The following is a 19,688-nucleotide window of genomic DNA, read 5'->3' as shown; positions in this document are numbered from 1 at the left end:
AGTGCCTGGCTATCAGTGCCTAGTTAACACATATATAACAGAGACTAATCACTGGCCTTATGCAACGTGACAGCATTGCCATTATTAAATGTCACAGCGAATTGAGTGACTCCATGGTGTTGATTTATGTTGTCCATTTATATACCAGTACTCAGCATGTACCCTCATTCAACACTTCATAAAAGCTGACTGTCACGTCCTGGCCAGTATATAAGGTTAATTGTTTTGTAGTTTGGTCAGGGCGTGACAGAGGGTATTTGTTTTATGTGGTTCGGGGTGGTGTGTTTGTGTAAAGGGTGTTTGATTTAGTATGTCCGGGTTTTGGTTTATGTCTAGGTAGTTCTATGTGGAGTCTAGTATGTCTGTTTCTATGTCTGGTGAATTGGTGTTGGGACTCTCAGTTGAAGGCAGGTGTTTTCTATCTGCCTTTGATTGAGAGTCTCATAAATGAGGGTGTGTTTGTGTTTGTGTTTTGGTGGGTGATTGTTCTGTGTTCAGCCCTAGGCTTTGCCAGACTGTTAGTTGTTCGTTTGTTCTAGTGGTTTTGTTATTTTGTATTCAGTGGTTTTTGTAAGTGAATAAATCTAAATATGAGCATACACGTACCTGCTGCGTATTGGTCCACATTTTCCGATGACGATTTCGTTATATCGGAAGACGAAGACGACAACCGTGACAGAATCACCCACCTCCAAAGGACCAAGCAGCAGAGGAAGGAGCAGACGGAGTTCGAGTTGGACTGGCGGGAGAAGTGGACTTGGGAGGAAGTTCTGAACGGGGCCGGACCTTGGCATCAGGCTGGGGAGTATCGCCGCCCGCAGTGGGAAATAGAAGCAGCCAAGGCAGAGAGGCGGTGGTACGAGGCCAGAGTGGACGCGCTGAAGGAGATGCACGAGAGGCACCCCCAAGAAAATTTTGGGGGGGGGCACACGGGTAGTTTGGCTAGGCGTAAGAAGAGCCGGAAGCCAGCTACCCGTGGTTATATGGAGGAGCGTATGAGGTGGGGAGCGCCATGTTTCGCTGAGAAGCGCAATATCTCACCCATACGCACGCACAGTCCGGTGCGAGTTATTCCAGCCCCTCGCAGGTGCCGTGCTAGAGCGGGCATCCAGCCTGGTAGGAGGATGCCTGCGCAGCGCATCTGGTCGCCGGTACGCCTCCGAGGACCAGGCTACCCAACTCCCGCTCTACGCACGGCTACCATCAAGCCCCTGCACAGCCCAGTCTGCCCTGTACGAGCACTCCGCTCGTGCAGGGCTACTAGTTCCATCGAGCCAAGGCGGGTTGTGCAGGAGGTAAGATCTAGACCGGCTGTGCGCCTCCATAGCCCTGGGTTTCCAGCTCCTGTCTCTCGTGCGGACCCGGAAGTGCGTCCACCCAGTCCGACTCGTCCTGTTCCCGCTCCCCGCACTAAACGGCAAGTGCGTAAACCCAGCCTCGCCAGTCAACAGTCGTCGGAGCTGCCCGCCAGTCAACAGTCGTCGGAGCTGCCCGCCAGTCAACAGTCGTCGGAGCTGCCCGCCAGTCAACAGTCGTCGGAGCTGCCCGCCAGTCAACAGTCGTCGGAGCTGCCCGTCAGTCAACAGTCGTCGGAGCTGCCCGTCAGTCAACAGTCGTCGGAGCTGCCCGTCAGTCAACAGTCGTCGGAGCTGCCCGTCAGTCAACAGTCGTCGGAGCTGCCCGTCAGTCAACAGTCGTCGGAGCTGCCCGTCAGTCAACAGTCGTCGGAGCTGCCCGTCAGTCAACAGTCGCCGGAGTGGTCAGACTGCGCTGAACTGCCGGAGTGGTCAGACTGCGCTGAACTGCCGGAGTGGCCAGACTGCGCTGAACTGCCGGAGTGGCCAGACTGCGCTGAACTGCCGGAGTGGCCAGACTGCCCTGAACTGCCGGAGTGGCCAGACTGCCCTGAACTGCCGGAGTGGCCAGACTGCCCTGAACTGCCGGAGTGGCCAGACTGCCCTGAACTGCCGGAGTGGCCAGACTGCCCTGAACTGCCGGAGTGGCCAGACTGCCCTGAACTGCCGGAGTGGCCAGTCTGCCCTGAACTGCCGGAGTGGCCAGTCTGCCCTGAACTGCCGGAGTGGCCAGTCTGCCCTGAACTGCCGGAGTGGCCAGTCTGCCCTGAACTGCCGGAGTGGCCAGTCTGCCCTGAACTGCCGGAGTGGCCAGTCTGCCCTGAACTGCCGGAGTGGCCAGTCTGCCCTGAACTGCCGGAGTGGCCAGTCTGCCCTGAACTGCCGGAGTGGCCAGACTGCCCTGAACTGCCGGAGTGGCCAGACTGCCCTGAACTGCCGGAGTGGCCAGACTGCCCCGAGCTGACAGACTGCCCAGACTGCCCCGAGCTGACAGACTGCCCTGACCTGCCCGAGTTGCCAGACTGCCCTGACCTGCCGGAGTGGCCAGACTGCCCTGACCTGCCGGAGTGGCCAGACTGCCCAGACTGCCCCGAGCTGACAGACTGCCCAGACTGCCCCGAGCTGACAGACTGCCCTGACCTGCCCGAGTTGCCAGACTGCCCTGACCTGCCCGAGTTGCCAGACTGCCCTGACCGTCCCGAGCTGCCAGACTGCCCAGACAGCCTGGAACGGCCTGAGCCGGAGCCGCCTCCAATATAGGTGGGTTGGGGAGGGGGGGTGTAGCACAGTGCCGTCGTTGACGGCAGCCACCCTCCCTTCCCTCCCTTTAGTAAGGGGGAATTTTCTTTTGGGTATTGTTTGGGGGTAATTTTTTTTGTGTTAAGGTGCTTCTGGGGTAGCACCTTTAAGGGGGGGGTACTGTCACGTCCTGGCCAGTATATAAGGTTAATTGTTTTGTAGTTTGGTCAGGGCGTGACAGAGGGTATTTGTTTTATGTGGTTCGGGGTGGTGTGTTTGTGTAAAGGGTGTTTGATTTAGTATGTCCGGGTTTTGGTTTATGTCTAGGTAGTTCTATGTGGAGTCTAGTATGTCTGTTTCTATGTCTGGTGAATTGGTGTTGGGACTCTCAGTTGAAGGCAGGTGTTTTCTATCTGCCTTTGATTGAGAGTCTCATAAATGAGGGTGTGTTTGTGTTTGTGTTTTGGTGGGTGATTGTTCTGTGTTCAGCCCTAGGCTTTGCCAGACTGTTAGTTGTTCGTTTGTTCTAGTGGTTTTGTTATTTTGTATTCAGTGGTTTTTGTAAGTGAATAAATCTAAATATGAGCATACACGTACCTGCTGCGTATTGGTCCACATTTTCCGATGACGATTTCGTTATATCGGAAGACGAAGACGACAACCGTGACACTGACAGGGATTTTTATCATAGCCTATAACTGACGCTGTTGGATTTAGTGCTGTAGTCCAACTCTCCAACCACTATTCTATTTTCTCCTTAAAGATTCCAAAGACTTGGCCCTTGGAAAGACAGTATTCCACAGTAACAACCCTTTAATACAGTTTTTTCTCTCATGAATCAGTTAACTTGGAGGAACAAATGTTCTGTGGATGTTCTATGTAGACTACAAGAGGCTCTCTCACACACAGAATCTAGAGGTCGACCGATTAATCGGAATGGCCGATTAATTAGGGCCGATTTCAAGTTTTCGTAACAATCAGAAATCGGTATTTTTGGAAGCCGATTTCGTCGATTTTTTTTGTGTTTTTTTTTTGTTGTTTGTTTTCTTTGGACCTTTATTTAACTAGGCAAGTCAGTTAAGAACACATTCTTATTTTCAATGACGGCCTAGGAACGGTGGGTTAACTGCCTTGTTCAGGGGCAGAACGACAGATTTTTACCTTGTCAGCTCAGGGATTTCATCTTGCAACCTTACGGTTAACTAGTCCAACGCTCTAACCACCTGCTTTACATTGCACTCCACGAGGTGACGCGAATGCAGTAAGAAGCCAAGGTAAGTTGCTAGCTAGCATTAAACTTATCTTATAAAAAACAATCAATCAATCATAATCACTAGTTAACTACACATGGTTGATGATATTTCTAGTTTATCTAGCCTGTCCTGCGTTGCATATAATCGCTTAGGTACACGTTGCTCCAAACATAAACATCAATGCCTTTCTTAAAATCAATACACAAGTATATATTTTTAAACCTGCATATTTAGTTAATATTGCCTGCTAACATGAATTTCTTTTAACTAGGGAAAATGTGTCACTTCTCTTGCAAACAGAGTCAGGGTATATGCAGCAGTTTGGGCCACCTGGCTTGTTGCGAACTGTGAAGACTATTTCTTCCTAACAAAGACAGCCGATTTCACCAAACGGGGATGATTTAACAAAAGCGCATTTGCGAAAAAAGCACAATCGTTGCACGACTGTACCTAACCATAAACATCAATGCCTTTCTTAAAATCAATACACAGAAGTATATATTTTTAAACCTGCATATTTAGCTAAATTAAATCCAGGTTAGCAGGCAGTATTAACCAGGTGAAATTGTGTCATTTTGCGTTCATTGCACGCAGTTAGGGTATATGCAACACTTTGGGTAATTTGTCAGAATTTTACGTAATTATGACATAACACTGAAGGTTGTGCAATGTAACAGGAATAACGTTTTGTTTTCGAGATGATAGTTTCCGGATTCGACCATATTAATGACCTAAGGCTCGTGTTTCTGTGTGTTATTATGTTATAATTAAGTCTATGATTTGATAGAGCAGTCTGACTGAGCGATTCATTCAAAATAGCACTTTCGTGCGCTTTGCCAGCAGCCCTTCGCAATGCATTGCGCTGTTTATGACTTCAAGCCTATCAACTCCCAAGATTAGGCTGGTGTAACTGATGTGAAATGGCTAGCTAGTTAGCCGGGTGCGCGCTAATAGCGTTTCAAACGTCACTCGCTCTGAGACTTGGAGTAGTTGTTTACCCTTGCTCTGCATGGGTAACGCTGCTTCGAGGGTGGCTGTTGTCGATGTGTTCCTGGTTCGAGCCCAGGTAGGAGCGAGGAGAGGGACGGAAGCTATACTGTTACACTGGCAATACTAAAGTGCCTATAAGAACATCCAATAGTCAAAGGTATATGAGAGAGAAATAGTCCTATAATTCCTATAATAACTACAACCTAAAACTTCTTACCTGGGAATATTGAAGACTCATGTTAAAAGGAACCACCAGCTTTCATATGTTCTCATGTTCTGAGCAAGGAACTTAAACGTTAGCTTTTTTACTTTTACTTTCTTCTCCAACACTTTGTTTTTGCATTATTGAAATCAAATTGAACATGTTTCATTATTTATTTGAGGCTAAATTGATTTTATTGATGTATTATATTAAGTTAAAATAAGTGTTCATTCAGTATTGTTGTAATTGTCATTATTACAAATAAATAAAAATAAAAAAATCGGCTGATTAATCGGTAGCGGCTTTCTTTGGGCCGCCAATAATCAGTATCGGCATCGGCATTGAAAAATCATAATCGGTCGACCTCTAACAGAAACCCTCCGAAGTCCATCAAATGAATGTAGGTTGCCTCTGTTAGAAGTTGTCTCAAGTGCAATGACATGTCTCATGCCCAGGCCGCTACTCTCCACATAGTAGTAGGCTATCTCCAGTCTAGAGGAGCTAACTGTCCTTGGCTATAGCCCTTCCTCTGTTCATGCCTTGTATTGATAGACATCAAACTAAGGGCTTAACTCTAATGGGAAAACGGAACCATGCTATTTCCAAGCAGAGAGATGATTTTCCCCATTTTGTGTGGCTCTGTAGTCTCACATCATTATTGTCGATAAAGGGAAGATACCCGCCTCAGTAGCTCAGAGTTCTAATTGGTTTTCAGATGATTAGGCTTTGATTTACCAGCAACTTAGCATTTTGTTTCTCTTCCTCATCATCATGACTTTGTGTAGTGTAGTTAGGTCTCTGAGGACAGGAGAGGAGATCAAAGGACAGGAGGGGAGAGGACACGACAGAAGAGGAGGGGGCAGGAGAGACTGATGCAGGGTAGAGCAGAGCAGGGCAGCGCAAGGCCAGGGCAGTGACTGTCTGCAGCGCTTTAACTATCTGGGCCTTTGACCACTGCTCCTATATGTGTACCTTTCCCCATAGTGGCATAACTCTGTGTGTTTGTATGTGGGATCTCTGCTTACATGGAATGGAAAAGTGTGACCATCGGTGGTGTTACTGGGTTACCAGCTCAAAGGTTCTTTTTGCTGTCATCACAGTATAGGGATTGGTTGTGTGTACACCATATAGAGTATGTGTAGGCTTTAGAGATAGATTAGTTTACTTGGCTGGTTCGGAGGCTCTCTCCTCTATCCGTCCTCCAGTGGACTGTCCTCTGCTGTCCATCACATACATCCCCTGATCTAGATACTATAGTCACCACCGCCCCTGGACATGCTAGAGAACCCAGCAATAGGCTTGGGAGGTATACTGTATATACCGTATACCGGGGTCATTTGAAATACCAACGTATGATGCTTATAACTATAAATTAACTATCCAGCTCAGGGCTCCAGCTATGCATTTGGTTTGCTAACTTGCTAGCTATGTGGCTAGATGTCAAAATCAAGCTTCTTGGTCACAGCAGAGACAATCAATCCCCTCCTGGATCAAGATCCCTGCTGCCTACATTTAGCATAAAAATACATTTTATTAAAAAAAATTATTGACGTTTGGAAAGAAATGGCACCCCTTGGGTGCACTGCCTGTAATACCGTATATCCCGGTATGATACAGGAGCGGTATTTAGGTATGAACATCTGAATACTACCCAACCCTACCCAGTAACATTACACACACACACACTATGCATTAATGCATATTTTCATGGTATGTCAATATCACGATAACACGGTTCAGTGGAGCAGAACTAAGGCCTTGTAGTTTACCTGCCAGATGAAACCCACACAGTCCAGGGAGATGAGGGAAATGAAATATGAGTCTTTACATTGTAGGGTCTGAGTTCCCCAATAACACCCCCTGGTGTTGGCTTCAGAGACTGTTGTGACTTTCTCTGGCCTCAGCCATAGCCAAAAAGCACCATAATGTTACTGGAATAAAGATCAGTAGTCTCACGGTGGTTCATCTTTACCCCTTGGCCCCCAGCCTCTTCGTACTGATACACACAGAGTTTCATCTACTGATGGTGTTGATATACTGGTACAGTATTGGTATTGATGTACTGGTACAGTATTGGAATTGTACTGGTATGGCATTATACTGTATTGTAGAAGAGGGGAGAGGAGACTATCCAAAGCTATTGCATTAGAGTTTAATATTGCAGGAGAGTTGAGGTCTGGGGATTTGCCATTGTTATTGTGTTTTTAGCTTGTAAGGCAGGGGTGTCAAACAAATTTCTCCCCGTGGGAAGCATTCGGTCTTCACTGAGGTCTGGAGGGCCACACTTAAAATGTGTTACATTTCCTCGCTGTCAAAATTAGCAAAGAATAGTCCTCTATCTATTGCTTTTGGAATTTTTAATGCTCTCTTGACTGTCTAGCTTCATTTCAATGACTATTAGCACGCTGGACAGAGTGAAGAGACTATACATTTAGGCCAATTATCATTTCTACATAGTTTCCATTTGGTTTTAGTGTCGTCAATTTTGTTTGAGATGGTCTTTCTCCACAAAAAAGTATAAAAAAATAAACAAAATATTTATCGTTTTTACTCAAACCACCTGTGGGCCGGATTGAATGGGCTCACAGGCTGGATTGGGCCAGCAGGCCGTATATTTGGCACTCCTGCTGTCTGTTTGTCTGTCAGGTCAGGGTTTGTGTATCTAACCCCTGTGTTGTTATTGTTTAGTGTGAAACTTGGTGGTCTGTCTGTACAGTAGGTCTGAATGAGGGCTCAGTGTGTTGCTGGTGTTTATGAATGAGCGCTCAGATTTCGATCAGGGCTCTGGCCTGTAATTCAGCAGCGTGCTGTGGGGGATTGACAGGACTATTAGCCCTGAGGAAAGAGTCTGGCACTCCCTGCCCTGGGCCTCACCCTGTCTGTCTTTTAGCAGCCAAGGCAGCCAAGGCAGCCATAGCTCTCATTCTGCTACACAGGCTTAGCTTGCTATAAACACTGTGTGTAGGGTGTGTAAGAGATGGCTGGGGGATATCTGGATGTGTAATTACAGGTGTGTGCAGGCAGAGGAGGTAAAAACAGGCTGATTTGCTCTCAGAAGTTGATTGGCTGAATAGGCACGGGTGTCTGTGGACTCAGGTGTTGCTAATCTGACTGGAGCTGGCTACGCTGAAGCTCAGTGGGGCCTCACGCCCTGCGCTGCCGTGGAGAAGCTTTAAAACAGGAGATTTGCAATGTTACAGAGCTATTACATACAAGAGCTATACAGCTTTGGGGGAAAATCTGCCTTGTAAATAGAGTTGGTGTGAACAGGTCTTACCAAGCACCAGGGAGTAGGCCCATGCCCTAAATGCCGCCAGTGAAGGTTCATTTAAGCCATTCACCTCAGTTTCACAATGCACAGTGAGGCAAGGGCGCAGTGTGCATGCAGCCATGTGTACACAGCTTTAACAGAGCATACAAGCTGTTGTTTTGCAGGGGCATTATTTTCCAGCTCCTCCTCCAACAGTCCTAGTGACAGTGATAAATCTGTTGTGTGCGTGCGTGCGTGCATGATTAGTAAGTGAGGAGGCAGAGCGGTGTGTGTTTAAATAGTACCCTGGGCAGTACTTTGCTCAGCTCTTCCTTGTTTATCTCCAGCGGGGTGTCTGTCAGCGGGGTGTCTGCCCTGCCAGCCCTCCATCCGTTCACCCTGATGGATGTTTGGCCTGCCCTCTCCTGAGAATAGGTGGCCTTGAATAGGTGCTATCTGTGAACCCCTGTCTTCTCAGGCTTCTCACATACTCTGGAACTGACAGGTGATTAACGTTGGTCAGGGAGACTCTAAATCAGCATTAACAAAAATATAATTCCAGCCAACCCTTATTCCATCTCCTCCTCCGCAACCCCAAATCCCTGCCCCCTAGTCTGTTCAGTGTCCCCCCCCCCCTCCACCCCCCTTGTCTGTTCCCCAGTCAGTGTCCCTCCTCCATCCCTCCACCCCCCCAGTCTGTTCCCCAGTCAGTATCCCCCCCAGTCTGTTCCCCAGTCAGTATCCCCCCCCAGTCTGTTCCCCAGTCAGTATCCCCCCCAGTCTGTTCCCCAGTCAGTATCCCCCAAGTCTGTTCCCCAGTCAGTATCCCCCCAGTCTGTTCCCCAGTCAGTATCCCCCCCAGTCTGTTCCCCAGTCAGTATCCCCCCCAGTCTGTTCCCCAGTCAGTATCCCCCCCAGTCTGTTCCCCAGTCAGTATCCCCCCCCAGTCTGTTCCCCAGTCAGTATCCCCCCCAGTCTGTTCCCCAGTCAGTATTCCCCCCAGTCTGTTCCCCAGTCAGTATCCCCCCCAGTCTGTTCCCCAGTCAGTATCCCCCCCCAGTCTGTTCCCCAGTCAGTATCCCCCCCAGTCTGTTCCCCAGTCAGTATCCCCCCAGTCTGTTCCCCAGTCAGTATCCCCCCCCAGTCTGTTCCCCAGTCAGTATCCCCCCCCCAGTCTGTTCCCCAGTCAGTATCCCCCCCCAGTCTGTTCCCCAGTCAGTATCCCCCCCCAGTCTGTTCCCCAGTCAGTATCCCCCCCCCAGTCTGTTCCCCATCAGTATCCCCCCCAGTCTGTTCCCCAGTCAGTATCCCCCCCCCAGTCTGTTCCCCAGTCAGTATCCCCCCCAGTCTGTTCCCCAGTCAGTATCCCCCCCAGTCTGTTCCCCAGTCAGTATCCCCCCAGTCTGTTCCCCAGTCTGTTCCCCAGTCAGTATCCCCCCCAGTCTGTTCCCCAGTCAGTATCCCCCCCAGTCTGTTCCCCAGTCAGTATCCCCCCCAGTCTGTTCCCCAGTCAGTATCCCCCCCCCAGTCTGTTCCCCAGTCAGTATCCCCCCCAGTCTGTTCCCCAGTCAGTATCCCCCCAGTCTGTTCCCCAGTCAGTATCCCCCCAGTCTGTTCCCCAGTCAGTATCCCCCCCCAGTCTGTTCCCCAGTCAGTATCCCCCCCAGTCTGTTCCCCAGTCAGTATCCCCCCCAGTCTGTTCCCCAGTCAGTGTCCCCCCCAGTCTGTTCCCCAGTCAGTATCCCCCCCAGTCTGTTCCCCAATCAGTATCCCCCCCAGTCTGTTCCCCAGTCAGTATCCCCCCCAGTCTGTTCCCCAGTCAGTGTCCCCCCCAGTCTGTTCCCCAGTCAGTATCCCCCCCAGTCTGTTCCCCAGTCAGTATCCCCCCCAGTCTGTTCCCCAGTCAGTATCCCCCCAGTCTGTTCCCCAGTCAGTATCCCCCCCAGTCTGTTCCCCAGTCAGTATCCCCCCCAGTCTGTTCCCCAGTCAGTATCCCCCCCCAGTCTGTTCCCCAGTCAGTATCCCCCCCCAGTCTGTTCCCCAGTCAGTATCCCCCCCCAGTCTGTTCCCCAGTCAGTATCCCCCCCAGTCTGTTCCCCAGTCAGTATCCCCCCCAGTCTGTTCCCCAGTCAGTATCTCCCCCAGTCTGTTCCCCAGTCAGTATCCCCCCCAGTCTGTTCCCCAGTCAGTATCCCCCCCAGTCTGTTCCCCAGTCAGTATCCCCCAAGTCTGTTCCCCAGTCAGTATCCCCCCCAGTCTGTTCCCCAGTCAGTATTCCCCCCAGTCTGTTCCCCAGTCAGTATTCCCCCCAGTCTGTTCCCCAGTCAGTATCCCCCCCAGTCTGTTCCCCAGTCAGTATCCCCCCCAGTCTGTTCCCCAGTCAGTATCCCCCCCCAGTCTGTTCCCCAGTCTGTATCCCCCCCAGTCTGTTCCCCAGTCAGTATCCCCCCCAGTCTGTTCCCCAGTCAGTATCCCCCCCCAGTCTGTTCCCCAGTCAGTATCCCCCCCAGTCTGTTCCCCAGTCAGTATCCCCCCCAGTCTGTTCCCCAGTCAGTATCCCCCCCAGTCTGTTCCCCAGTCAGTATCCCCCCAGTCAGTATCCCCCCCAGTCTGTTCCCCAGTCAGTATCCCCCCCAGTCTGTTCCCCAGTCAGTATCCCCCCCAGTCTCTTCCCCAGTCAGTATCCCCCCCAGTCTGTTCCCCAGTCAGTATCCCCCCCAGTCTGTTCCCCAGTCAGTATCCCCCCCAGTCTGTTCCCCAGTCAGTATCCCCCCAGTCTGTTCCCCAGTCAGTATCCCCCCCAGTCTGTTCCCCAGTCAGTATCCCCCCAGTCTGTTCCCCAGTCAGTATCCCCCCCAGTCTGTTCCCCAGTCAGTATCCCCCCCAGTCTGTTCCCCAGTCAGTATCCCCCCCCAGTCTGTTCCCCAGTCAGTATCCCCCCCAGTCTGTTCCCCAGTCAGTATCCCCCCCCAGTCTGTTCCCCAGTCAGTATCCCCCCCAGTCTGTTCCCCAGTCAGTATCCCCCCCAGTCTGTTCCCCAGTCAGTATCTCCCCCAGTCTGTTCCCCAGTCAGTATCCCCCCCAGTCTGTTCCCCAGTCAGTATCCCCCCCAGTCTGTTCCCCAGTCAGTATCCCCCCAAGTCTGTTCCCCAGTCAGTATCCCCCCCAGTCTGTTCCCCAGTCAGTATTCCCCCCAGTCTGTTCCCCAGTCAGTATTCCCCCCAGTCTGTTCCCCAGTCAGTATCCCCCCCAGTCTGTTCCCCAGTCAGTATCCCCCCCAGTCTGTTCCCCAGTCAGTATCCCCCCCCAGTCTGTTCCCCAGTCTGTATCCCCCCCAGTCTGTTCCCCAGTCAGTATCCCCCCCCAGTCTGTTCCCCAGTCAGTATCCCCCCCCAGTCTGTTCCCCAGTCAGTATCCCCCCCAGTCTGTTCCCCAGTCAGTATCCCCCCCCAGTCTGTTCCCCAGTCAGTATCCCCCCCAGTCTGTTCCCCAGTCAGTATCCCCCCAGTCAGTATCCCCCCCAGTCTGTTCCCCAGTCAGTATCCCCCCCAGTCTGTTCCCCAGTCAGTATCCCCCCCAGTCTGTTCCCCAGTCAGTATCCCCCCCAGTCTCTTCCCCAGTCAGTATCCCCCCCAGTCTGTTCCCCAGTCAGTATCCCCCCCAGTCTGTTCCCCAGTCAGTATCCCCCCCAGTCTGTTCCCCAGTCAGTATCCCCCCAGTCTGTTCCCCAGTCAGTATCCGCCCCAGTCTGTTCCCCAGTCAGTATCCCCCCCCAGTCTGTTCCCCAGTCAGTATCCCCCCCAGTCTGTTCCCCAGTCAGTATCCCCCCCAGTCTGTTCCCCAGTCAGTATTCCCCCCAGTCTGTTCCCCAGTCAGTATCCCCCCCAGTCTGTTCCCCAGTCAGTATCCCCCCCCAGTCTGTTCCCCAGTCAGTATCCCCCCCCAGTCTGTTCCCCAGTCAGTATCCCCCCCAGTCTGTTCCCCAGTCAGTATCCCCCCCAGTCTGTTCCCCAGTCAGTATCCCCCCCAGTCTGTTCCCCAGTCAGTATCCCCCCCCCAGTCTGTTCCCTAGTCAGTATCTCCCCCCAGTCTGTTCCCCAGTCAGTATCCCCCCCAGTCTGTTCCCCAGTCAGTTTCCCCCCCCCAGTCTGTTCCCCATCAGTATCCCCCCCCAGTCTGTTCCCCAGTCAATATCCCCCCCCAGTCTGTTCCCCAGTCAGTATCTCCCCCAGTCTGTTCCCCAGTCAGTATCCCCCCCAGTCTGTTCCCCAGTCAGTTTCCCCCCCCCAGTCTGTTCCCCATCAGTATCCCCCCCCAGTCTGTTCCCCAGTCAATATCCCCCCCCAGTCTGTTCCCCAGTCAGTATCTCCCCCAGTCTGTTCCCCAGTCAGTATCCCCCCCAGTCTGTTCCCCAGTCAGTATCCCCCCCAGTCTGTTCCCCAGTCAGTATCCCCCCAGTCTGTTCCCCAGTCTGTTCCCCAGTCAGTATCCCCCCCAGTCTGTTCCCCAGTCAGTGTCCCCCCCAGTCTGTTCCCCAGTCAGTATCCCCCCCAGTCTGTTCCCCAGTCAGTATCCCCCCAGTCTGTTCCCCAGTCTGTTCCCCAGTCAGTATCCCCCCCAGTCTGTTCCCCAGTCAGTATCCCCCCCAGTCTGTTCCCCAGTAAGTATCCCCCCCAGTCTGTTCCCCAGTCAGTATCCCCCCCAGTCTGTTCCCCAGTCAGTATCCCCCCCCAGTCTGTTCCCCAGTCAGTATCCCCCCCAGTCTGTTCCCCAGTCAGTATCCCCCCCCAGTCTGTTCCCCAGTCAGTATCCCCCCCAGTCTGTTCCCCAGTCAGTGTCCCCCCCAGTCTGTTCCCCAGTCAGTATCCCCCCCAGTCTGTTCCCCAGTCAGTATCCCCCCAGTCTGTTCCCCAGTCAGTATCCCCCCAGTCTGTTCCCCAGTCAGTATCCCCCCAGTCTGTTCCCCAGTCAGTATCCCCCCCAGTCTGTTCCCCAGTCAGTATCCCCCCCAGTCTGTTCCCCAGTCAGTATCCCCCCCAGTCTGTTCCCCAGTCAGTATCCCCCCCAGTCTGTTCCCCAGTCAGTATCCCCCCCAGTCTGTTCCCCAGTCAGTATCCCCCCCAGTCTGTTCCCCAGTCAGTATCCCCCGCAGTCTGTTCCCCAGTCAGTATCCCCCGCAGTCTGTTCCCCAGTCAGTATCCCCCGCCAGTCTGTTCCCCAGTCAGTATCCCCCCCCAGTCTGTTCCCCAGTCAGTATCCCCCCCCAGTCTGTTCCCCAGTCAGTATCCCCCCCAGTCTGTTCCCCAGTCAGTATCCCCCCCAGTCTGTTCCCCAGTCAGTGTCCCCCCCAGTCTGTTCCCCAGTCAGTATCCCCCCCCAGTCTGTTCCCCAGTCAGTATCCCCCCCAGTCTGTTCCCCAGTCAGTATCCCCCCCAGTCTGTTCCCCAGTCAGTATCCCCCCCCAGTCTGTTCCCCAGTCAGTATCCCCCCCCAGTCTGTTCCCCAGTCAGTATCCCCCCCCAGTCTGTTCCCCAGTCAGTATCCCCCCCAGTCTGTTCCCCAGTCAGTTTCCCCCCCAGTCTGTTCCCCAGTCAGTATCCCCCCCAGTCTGTTCCCCAGTCAGTATCCCCCCCAGTCTGTTCCCCAGTCAGTATCCCCCCCAGTCTGTTCCCCAGTCAGTATCCCCCCCAGTCTGTTCCCCAGTCAGTATCCCCCCCAGTCTGTTCCCCAGTCAGTATCCCCCCAGTCTGTTCCCCAGTCAGTATCCCCCCCAGTCTGTTCCCCAGTCAGTATCCCCCCAGTCTGTTCCTCAGTCAGTATCCCCCCCAGTCTGTTCCTCAGTCAGTATCCCCCCCAGTCTGTTCCCCAGTCAGTACCCCCCCCAGTCTGTTCCCCAGTCAGTATCCCCCCCAGTCTGTTCCCCAGTCAGTATCCCCCCCAGTCTGTTCCCCAGTCAGTGTCCCCCCCAGTCTGTTCCCCAGTCAGTATCCCCCCCCAGTCTGTTCCCCAGTCAGTATCCCCCCCCAGTCTGTTCCCCAGTCAGTGTCCCCCCCAGTCTGTTCCCCAGTCAGTATCCCCCCCAGTCTGTTCCCCAGTCAGTATCCCCCCCAGTCTGTTCCCCAGTCAGTATCCCCCCAGTCTGTTCCCCAGTCAGTATCCCCCCAGTCTGTTCCCCAGTCAGTATCCCCCCCAGTCTGTTCCCCAGTCAGTATCCCCCCCAGTCTGTTCCCCAGTCAGTATCCCCCCCAGTCTGTTCCCCAGTCAGTATCCCCCCCAGTCTGTTCCCCAGTCAGTATTTCCCCCCAGTCTGTTCCCCAGTCAGTATCCCCCCCAGTCTGTTCCCCAGTCAGTATCCCCCCCAGTCTGTTCCCCAGTCAGTATCCCCCCCAGTCTGTTCCCCAGTCAGTATCCCCCCAGTCTGTTCCCCAGTCAGTATCCCCCCCAGTCTGTTCCCCAGTCAGTATCCCCCCAGTCTGTTCCCCAGTCAGTATCCCCCCAGTCTGTTCCCCAGTCAGTATCCCCCCCAGTCTGTTCCCCAGTCAGTATTCCCCCCAGTCTGTTCCCCAGTCAGTATCCCCCCCAGTCTGTTCCCCAGTCAGTATCCCCCTCAGTCTGTTCCCCAGTCAGTATCCCCCTCAGTCTGTTCCCCAGTCAGTATCCCCCCCAGTCTGTTCCCCAGTCAGTATCCCCCCAGTCTGTTCCCCAGTCAGTATCCCCCCAGTCTGTTCCCCAGTCAGTATCCCCCCAGTCTGTTCCCCAGTCAGTATCCCCCCCAGTCTGTTCCCCAGTCAGTTTCCACCCTCCAATTGTCAGATCTCTAGGCAGACTAGTAATTTACACAATGTCTGACGATAGCGTAAAAAGTGGAGCTTTGCCTTGCCAGGTTTGAGCGTTTAGGCCCCCAACTTTCCGCTGAGCGGCCAGAATTACTGTTTCAGTCTGGGACTTCATCGATCATGTTTGGGAGGAACAGCCAGAGGTGAATATGTAAAAGTGTTTCACCTGCATGGCTGACTTAGCCACTCTAATAGTTTCCCATCTCTGAATAAGCAGGGCCAGGAAATGCTATTGTTATTATTATGATTTAAAGTAGGACTCATTTTCCAATTAGCCTACTCCACTTCTCTCTGCACCCCCTGCTCATGTGCTCTCGGGGGATGCAGTGTTCTAGCTCTGTTCAACTCGCCTTCTTTCCCGCTCTCTATCCAGAGTGCCCTGTGACGCTGATCTGAGGTGATGTTTGTCTGTATTTGTTTGTGTGTTTTTGTGTGTGTGTTCGTGCATGCGTGTGACTGACCCAGCCCCGCTGGCTTTTTCTGGAGCTAGCAGGACAAATCACTGAGCAGTGTCTGAGCTGTAAGTCTCTCTGGCCTGAAGTGAGAGAGGAGAGGAGAGAGCAGGCTGAGGGAGAGGATTGGGCTGTAACCAAATCAAGTGGCCCCTGTACACCACTTTGTCCAGTCTTTTAAACTGCCCAGTAACCCCAAATCTACCTATGCATACAGATTTAATGCTTCATTTTAGTGTCATAAAGATACTAAAATATGTTTACATCTCAACCACCAGAAATGGTTATTATTATTACACAAGGGAAGTGACTAGTTGTGTATTTTGTGTGTACTTTTTGTAAACTGTAATGCTACAACATTGTTACACCCTGCTCTCTGGATCTGTCCATTGCCGAGTTCTGTTTCATCTCCCTCTCTCTCTCCATCCCCCTCCCTCTCTCCCTCCGCCCCAGAGCGATGCCTGTGCTCTCTGCATGCAGTGCTAACTTGCTATGCTTACTGACCTGTTTTCTGTCTGGCCACAGCAGTTTATTTTACCACAGAGAAAACACTTTGCTACATTCAACTAAGTTTTACTCTGTTAAAACATACACAATCCCAAAACTTAAACCTACAGTAACTAAAGTGCCTTCAGAAAGTATTCACAACCCTTGACTTTTTCAAAATTTTGTTGTGTTACAGCCTGAATTTAAAATTGATTAAATATAGATTTTTTGTTACTGGCCTACACCCAATACCCCATAATGTCAAAGTGGAATATGTTTTTTTAAATGTTTACAAATTAATTGAAAATGAAAAGCTGAAATGTCTTGAGTCAATAAGTATTCAACTCCTTTGTCATGGCAAGCATAAATGAGTTCAGGAGTAAAAATTTGCATGGACTCACTCTGTGTGCAATAATAGTGTTTAACATGATTTGTGAATGACTACCTCATCTCTGTACCCCACACATACAATTATCTGTAAGGTTCCTCAGCCGATCAGTACATTTCAAATACAGGAAAAACTGCTCAGGGATTTCACCATGAGACCAATGGTGACTTTAAAACAGTTACAGAGTTTAATGGCTGTGATAGGAGAAAACTGAGGATGGATCAACAACATTATAGTTACTCCACGATGCTAACCTGATTGGCAGAGTGAAAAGAAGGAAGTCTGTACAGAAAACAAATATTCTAAAACATGCATCCTGTTTGCAACAAAGCACTAAAGTAAGACTGCAAAAAATGTGGCAAAGAAATTAACTTTTTATCCTGAATACAATGTGTTATGTTTGGGGCAAATCCAATTCAACATATTACTGAGTACCGCTCTCCATATTTCAAGCATAGTGGTGGCTGCATCATGTTATGGGTATGCTTGTAATCATTAAAGACTGGGGATCTTTTCGGGATAAAACCATTTATGGAATGGAGAAAAGCACAGGCAAATTCCTAGAGGAAAACCTGATTCAGTCTGCTTTCCACCAGACCCTGAATTCACCTTTCAGCAGGACAATAACCTTAAACACAAGGCCAAATCTACACTGGAGTTGCGTACCAAGAAGACAGTGAATGTTCCTGAGTGCCCAAGTTACAGTTTTGACTTAAATCTACTTGAAAATCTATGATAAGACCTGAAAATGGTTGTCTAGCAATGATCAACAACCAATTTGACAGAGCTTGAATAATTTTGAAAAACATAATGGGCAAATGTTGCACTATCCAGGTGTGGAAAGCTCTTAGACTTACCCAGAAAGACTCACAGCTTTAAGCGCTGCCAAAGGTGCTTCTACAAAGTATTGACTTAGGGGTGTGAATACTTATGTAAATTATATATTTCTGTATTTCATTTTCAATAAATTTGCAAAAAATACTAAAAACATGTTTTCACTTTGTCTTTGTCATTATTGGGTTTTGTATGTAGGGGGGTGAGAAAAACAATCGATTTAATCCGTTATGAATTCAGGCTGTAACACAACAAAATGTGGAATAAGTCAAGGGATATGAATACTTTTTAAAGGCGCTGTAGGTGTTTTCTGGCATGTGCCCTGACGGCAGTATGATTAGTGGAGCTAGCTGTGTATTTGTAGGTGTGATGAGTCAGTTCTGTTGGGTCCAGTGAGACAGCCCATACTGTGTGCTGTGTAGGGAGGATGAGGAATGAGCAGTGGGTTAGAGGACAGAACCCATGTATAATCATAACAGCGCGTTGTGTGTGACCTGTGCTGATGGATCGCCACAGAAGAAAGCGAAGCGCCGCATCGAGTGTGTTATCAGCAGAACTGGACAAGACCGGTCTGTCTGAAAGGCTCCTTCAGGGCTAGTAGCCATAGTAACCTCTCTCTCTGACCCTGAGGCCTGTGTCAGCATAAGTAGTTGTGTGTGTGTGTGTGTGTGCGTGTGCGTGTGCGTGCGTGCGGAAGCGGAAGCGGAATGCAAGTGTGTGTTGTGCACTCATGCTTGCTAAAGGAGGTTTATTGGGTGCGTTAATAAGCAGAAAAGATTGGGGAATATGGGGAAGGCACTAGGCAGCCTGGCATAGATCTGGTTTACACTTAGTTGGAGACAATTACACAGAGCGGTAATGTAGCAGTCTGGTGATGAGATCCTGTGGTACTCCGCTGGTCCTATTAAGTGTTAATGCCCTTCCACTAGAGATGATTCTTCCTACCTCAACTCCTTCACAACCACCCTTCTCCCCTTCTTGCTCCCCTCACTCTCCCCCTCCAGTCCCCTGGTGACATTTCCTTGCCTCTCTTCTGACACAGAGGCTGTGTACAGGGTGACACATGATGATGAATAATGTCTGCCCAGGGCCTGTAATGACATCAGCAGGGCTGTGGGGCTTTGCAGGGGGAGGCAGTTACTGCATGGGCCATTTGATAGGCTGATATAGTCTGTGATCGCTTTGGGTCATTTGATAGGCTGATATAATCTGTGATCGCTTTGGGTCATTTGATAGGCTGATATAGGCTGTGATCTCTTTGGGTCATTTGATAGGCTGATATAGGCTGTGATCTCTTTGGGTCATTTGATAGGCTGATATAGGCTGTGATCTCTTTGTGGTCCCTGTCCCCAGGACTGACATGGGAGATGGGCTGGCTGTGTGTGGGGGCGTAATGATGCCTAAGTGGAGCACTGACTGGTATTGTTCCTCAGACAGCTCAAACACTCCTTTGTGTTGTTTGGTTAAAGCATGAACACCTGAACCATTACCAGGTATTTGTCATTACCAGATATGACCAGATATCTGTCATTACCAGATATCTGTCATTACCAGATATTACCAGATATCTGTCATTACCAGATATCTGTCATTACCAGATATCTGTCATTACCAGATATTACCAGATATCTGTCATTACCAGATATGACCAGATATCTGTCATTACCAGATATTACCAGATATCTGTCATTACCAGATATCTGTCATTACCAGATATTACCAGATATCTGTCATTACCAGATATGACCAGATATCTGTCATTACCAGATATGACCAGATATCTGTCATTACCAGATATCTGTCATTACCAGATATTATTAGATATCTGTCACTATCAGATATCTGACATTACCCGAAATCTGCCTGCTCATTTAGTTTGTACACACTTAAATACATATACATAAATACATCACCTGTCTAGTTCACTATGTAACGTTAGCCAAGCTTTCTGACCCTGACACTAACACTTTTTGGCAGTTGTTCTGTAAACCTGGAAAATGTCTATATTTAAATTGTGTCTGTGTTGGTTCAAAGGGCCTCACTGCATTGAAGTAATGAAAGAGAAAGAGAGAAACCAGATCGGAGGTGGCCAGGCCAGCTGTCAGCTACAGGTTGTTTCATCAGCCCCTTATCTCCCAGGGCTCTACCAGGGACCTCACCCCCACAGACTGGTTGCTAGAGGTTAAGAAGACATTTTACATTGTAGTCATTTAGCAGACATTTTTATTTAGAGCCACTTACGGGAGCAGTCAGGGTTAAGTGCCTTGCTCAAGGGCACATCGGCCGATTTTTCAACTAGTCAGCTCAGGGATTAGCGACCTTATGAGGTTAAGTCCTCACACACACACACACACACACACACAGATTTTGCAGCATCCCCAAACAGAATTAGCATTAAATGAA

At 50.5% G+C, this 19,688-nt stretch overlaps 1 protein-coding gene across 3 annotated transcripts in view; it reads left to right on the top strand.

The window, feature by feature from the left end:
• Nucleotides 1–19,688, top strand: part of LOC115151950 (breast cancer anti-estrogen resistance protein 1) — a 129,505-nt gene that overhangs the window by 39,229 nt on the left and 70,588 nt on the right. The gene's annotated exons all lie outside the window — the stretch shown is intronic.

The sequence above is a fragment of the Salmo trutta genome, chromosome 17 (assembly GCF_901001165.1).
Source record: "Salmo trutta chromosome 17, fSalTru1.1, whole genome shotgun sequence".
NCBI classification, from domain to species: Eukaryota; Metazoa; Chordata; class Actinopteri; order Salmoniformes; family Salmonidae; genus Salmo; species Salmo trutta.
The sequence above is the reverse complement of the archived record's forward strand: the minus strand, read 5'-3'. Positions and strand labels throughout refer to the sequence as shown.